Raw genomic sequence first — 5332 nt, forward strand, 5'->3', positions numbered from 1 at the left:
CCTCTCTCACCCTCGACCCAGTCCATCCCTCCCCCCTCCTTCCACCTTCGCCCCCTCTATGTATGTGGCTGACACGGAAAATTTAAAGTGATTGTTGGTTTTCTATTGTGGTAACAGTAAAATTCGTTCGCAGAAACTTCAATACAAACATGTTAACTTTTCCCCGTTTCATCAATGGAAGTGCTAGTTGTAGCGATGAACCAAATTTGCCGAGTACAATAATTTAGCGTCCTCGGAAAGCCATTTGCTTTAGTAATGGAAATGAAGTTGATCGCCCAACAAATATTTCTCTGGACACCCAAGTGTGTATACATGTATGCGTTATTTGCTGAATACGTACATGCATGCAGCAAATAGTGTGTACATGACAAATATACACACGTAGAGCCCTATGCTAAAAGCTATGTGCCGAAGTGTGTATTGTGTTTTCATCGTTTTCAAATTTGATTCTATACTTTTAGAATTTTTAAAAAAATCATACAGTCTGCCCTTTCTCTGTACTTTTCTTCACTGAATATCAGAATATCATGTCACATTCCTTAAGGATTTTAAGTTAGAATGTGACATATCCCTGCATCGCTCTGCCCCCACGGGCTCAGTGCACGGTAGGCGTACCTCTATCACGTTATAACGAATGGACATGGTATTCTATATAACGTGACATAATTCATATTAAATAGAATGTGACGTCATAGTATCTGAATAACAGTGTTACCGTGAACCAAATGACGGTTTACTATGTAGGCATTATTTATCTCAAATAATTTTAGATTTCTTTCCTAACTGACTTTTACAATTGTTTTCAATGTTTTACCCCCCAAATAAAGTGACAATTTTGTTCCTTAAAAAGGAACGTTTTTGTGCTAGACCAGATGCAATTAAGCTCCTAAAACTGGACAAATTTTGTAAAGTTCTACTCAACTTGGCAAGTTTTAGGAATGAAATTGCATCTGGTCTGGATGTGCACGAAAAATTTCCCCTTTTAGTGTCATTTTACATTTAGACAGAATGGATTTTCTTTTTGCAGTTGCCGCACCGGTGTGCTGTTCATCCGAGCATGCTGAAGCCGATCGACGCCGTGAGGCTCAAGAGGAGGTAGCAGCAGCAGCGAGACGGGCCATGCCGCCATGCCATCCCTGTCGTGATCCTCTTAGCGCAGCGTCGGCGAGCGCTCCCTTGAGCTGCCCACGCACTACCGGAGCGGCTCCAGCGAGCACTCACACCACAGTGATGGTAATGATGCCTCCATACTCTCCCTAAGCAAACCATCACAAGTCTACCTGCACTGCTGCAAAATGCTTGCAGAGAATAAAGTTCGTATTGCAATCAAATGTCTTTCAAACTTGCAAAGTGTTTTTTTTGCAGTATGAACAAATTGTTTGGAACGATGTAGATTTTCTTCGTTATACAATCCTTTGCACTACTATCGTCATAACTTCTTCGCGAGGTTGCAAATAATGTAGTTTGCAATCATTATACAGTGGTGGCGTGTCGTTACAACAGGGGGGAAAAGCCATCTCGTTAAGTCGTGCAAGTGGAAGTTAGCAAAAGCCAGCATCTAGCCTAAAATAGTCCATCCCACGTATTTTACTCACCCAGAAAAACGTGCCTCTGATTTCACGGAAATTCCGTTGAATGAGGACGAAGGGAATTTTGACTATAAATTAAGAGAATTTGCATTTAAAATAAGGAATTTTGACTTAAATCAAATACAATTTTACGTTGATTGAGAGCAAAGTCCACAAATTCATAATAAAAATTCCCTTTGTCCGCATACAATGGAAATTTCCGGGAAATCAAAGATACGTTTTTCTGGGTGTGGTCCAACTTCGCTGCTGCTTCGCTGTCCGTGTTTGATAGGTTTCTTTCGACTTCTTCCCTGGTTTTTCTCTGCCTCACCCTACTATGGCCCTGTTCGCTAAATTTGCTGACATGAGCTGCGTCCTCACCCTCACCTCTGTGCTGCAGCTCGACTGACGTCACGCGCCCCCTTGTGTCCCACTACTTTTCGGCAAGTTTCCCTCGATCCGGTCTTTATAAATAATTAAGGCGTACATCGTGGGAGGGTCTCTCCCCTCTCTTCTTCTTCGACCCCCACTCTTCGCCTCCCCCCGTCTGAACTCTCTCCCACCACCCACACCCGGACTTGCTCGGACACCATCGCGAGAAAATCTAGACGGCGGGAAAGAGGCCCGCCTATGTATACACCCTAATTAAGGGCCTTAATGACTTATTTGCTCAGAAACAAATTCAGAGACGATTCTCTTCTGAAGAAGCAGCTCGGCGGCCCCGAAGTGTTGGTTGGTCCAACACTGTCTCTGCCCATTCGTCTCACGTCCCCTAAATTCGAGACATTGTCAGCGGACCATAATTCTTAAAAGTATTACTGGTTCGCATGGTAGCCCGATTGAATTTTGGTGGGTTGCGTCTGCCACAGCTTTGAGTTGGTGTACATGTGTGAGTGTGTGTTGACGGAGGGCAGGGTCACTGTTATCTGGCCTAAGCAGCCGGGCTGCCGGGCTCGTGAGGCTCGATCCCGGCCGCTGCAGCTTCACCCGCCCCGGACCATGGACCAGTCCGAAGCCGACAGGCCGAGCCCCTGCCCCGAGGCTTTGTTTTCTGTGACGGCATACTTGTGTCCGACTGATGCACGACAAGTAAGAGTCCCCGGACCAGGCAGGCAGGGGCGCGTCACGGTACGAGGTCACCATATCATCGACCGCGTTATACGATTAATGGTTATCGAGACGACTTTTCTTGTTTTGGTTTCGATTTGTCAATTACTCCCTTCTTTGAGCTCGTTGCTCACGGCAACCATACTTACTTCTCGCGGTCAAGTAGGACTTAGTCGGGCGAGGCAAAGGCGAGGGCCTATAGCGTACGTTATATGGACTCATACACGCTCACGTGGCTCATTTGTCATTCAAGGACGCGACTCACACCGAGGAGAAAGTGTTGTACAGCCCGCCCCGTCGCAGCGATAACCTTCTTACCTGACGCCCCAGCCAGCTCGAGCCAACTCCTGACGGACTATGGCGTTCGTTGAGGTTAGGTTAGATTTTCTCTGTTCGGGGCGGGTGGTGTAGAGGGTGGAGGAAAGTGAAGGAGTATTTTGAATAGGTCTAAATGATGTGAGGGCCATAGGAATATTGGGAGTGAACGAGAGTATTTTTCTTACCCGACCAAACTACTTCCAATAAATCGAAGACATGCAATTTCCCATCTCTCGCGTGCGGTGCGTCCCAGGGGAAATATGACACTCCTCTACTCCCCGGGTCCAGATCGGGAAGCTGTAGGGGACGAGCCCGAGGCCCCGGGCCGCCCCGGGCCCTGGGAGCACGCAGTGCTCCAGTGACCCTTCTGCACGCCGTGGCCCAGGCAGGGGCCCAGCGCGCGGCGGGCGGAAGGGAGGGGGTGGGAGCTAGGACCCGCGAGGGGGCGGGGTGGGCCAGCAAGGGCAGGGTGGGCATGGCGGGACAAAGAGCGGCACTGGAGCGGTCCTCGAGGCGCTCTGGACCCGTCCTGGACCCGTCCGGGACTCGTCCCGGAGGAGGCCACGCTGGCCTGGCCTTACGTAACCACTCACTCTGGCTCTGCTCGGCTCCTGGGCGCTGGCGCGGCTGGCGCTGGCTAGCTCGCCTCGCTCGGCGCGCGCGCGCGGACGGGGTCCCGCAGCTCTCGCAGCAGCCTTGGTCGCTCCTCCTCAGCTCCGTCTCCGTCCCGGACTCTGTGCGAGGCGCGCCATCGTGTCACCGTTAGCAGCTGCTGCGCGACGCGTGCCTCCCGTGCGTGCGGGCCGTGCGTGCGGGCCGTGCGTGCGGGCCGTGCGGCTGACGGGGCCTGGAGGCGGGGCCTAGAGGCGGGGCCGTGCGCTGCTCATCTGCCGAGCCCAAGCCCCATGACAGAACTAGCGCCGCTTGGCTCCGCTCCGCTCAGCTCCGGCCCCTCCGGCCCGCCGCGGCCCGCGCCCAGCCCGGCCAGCTCATGGGAGAGGGGGGATGGCGGCAGGGCCGGGGCGGGGGCGGCAGCCAGCGCGCGGGCGCCATGGAGGGGGCAGCCATGAGCGCCCGTCCGCCGCCGCCTCCCGCCTCCACCGCCTTGTCGCAATGGAACGCGCCGAACGGTCTCCTTACTTCCTCTTTGCGTCGTCGGTGCCGATCGATACCGGTTCTAGTCGAGGGGGGCGGTGCGGCGGGGCCCGCGGCCCGGCGGCGCCAAAGGTTCAAACGGCGGCGCTCGCTCGGCCCGGCCGTGCCCCGTGTCCCTCGCGGGGAGTAGCGTCGCCGCGCGGCGCGGACGGGCCTAGCGGTGCAGAGTAGCGCCGCGTCGAGGGGAGGTCGTGGGCGCCAGTCGCGGTGGGCAACGGACTCGAGTTTAAAGAGACGTGAATAAGACTACAAAGCATCCCCCCCTCCCCCCACTCCGCATCCCCTCTCTCACCAGCTCGCCCCTTCCCTAAGGTCGCACTCCTCTTACCTCGACCTTTCGGGCCGCCGCTGCTACAGCTTTCGCTCTTGTTCTCATATCACTTATATTTTGAAAACAGAGACAAAGAGGAGACTATTGTTCCTTGGCCGCTCGGTAAACCATCAAGCTGGTTCACAAGATTTGTCTAAAAATTTGTCATTTTGAAAGTCGTGAGTTTTTAAAGAAAACTCTACACATTACAGGCTGGTCACAATCATTCCGACCCGGGCAGAGTGACACAATGTAGTATACTTAACGACTGCACATTTCTAAAGGGCACTCTGTCCTCATCTTCCGGAAAAAGAAAATCAAGCAGATTCGCGTAAAAATATCGCATGCGTGCGCCATTGTTTCAGTGTTGCGGGGGCGGCTGGGGTCCCGACGAGGCGTGGCGGCACAGACTCCCCCCGCCCATCCCCCAGCAGTACAGCCGGGGCGAGTACAGGCGCCACGGTTCTTTTCGCGTGCCTGTTGTGTAACCTAAACCCGCCCCCGTGCGCTGCCTCCTTCCCCTATCCCCGGTCCCGACCAGCCGCGGCCCCCGCGGCCCCCGCGAGCGTCGGGATGCTGCCCTCGGCGGACCGGTACTCGGCCGCACTCGGCTCAGCTCGGCCTCAGAACGCCCTCTCCTCCCCTCCCCCCACCCCTGGGGTGGCAGGGGGCAGTCCTGAAGGGGGCCGGGGAGGGGACGTGGGCCCTCCGACCGGTGTGAGGCGCGACGCACGCCCCCCAAAAAATAACCCCGCCGGCACTGCCAACCTGACGGCGACGTGCGCGCGCGTGTTCGCGTGCGCTCGCGTGCCCCCGCGCTTAGCAGTTGGCAGCACATTGTGCAAGCTGAGGTGGCCGGGGGCGCTGCGCGGGG

The 5332-nt window shown here is 54.8% G+C and overlaps 1 protein-coding gene across 1 annotated transcript in view; it reads right to left on the bottom strand.

Moving 5' to 3' along the window:
• The window catches only part of LOC113208168 (protein GDAP2 homolog), a 69361-nt gene extending 65461 nt beyond the window's left edge, over positions 1 to 3900 (bottom strand). The window contains exon 1 of the mRNA XM_052265741.1: positions 3587 to 3900. The gene's annotated coding sequence lies outside the window, so the exon portion shown is untranslated. The remainder of the gene's footprint in view (positions 1 to 3586) is intronic.
• Between the last annotated feature and the right edge of the window lie 1432 nt (positions 3901 to 5332).

The sequence above is a fragment of the Frankliniella occidentalis genome, unplaced genomic scaffold (genome assembly GCF_000697945.3).
Source record: "Frankliniella occidentalis isolate FOCC.00 unplaced genomic scaffold, Focc_3.1 Scaffold30, whole genome shotgun sequence".
Lineage (NCBI taxonomy): Eukaryota > Metazoa > Arthropoda > Insecta > Thysanoptera > Thripidae > Frankliniella > Frankliniella occidentalis.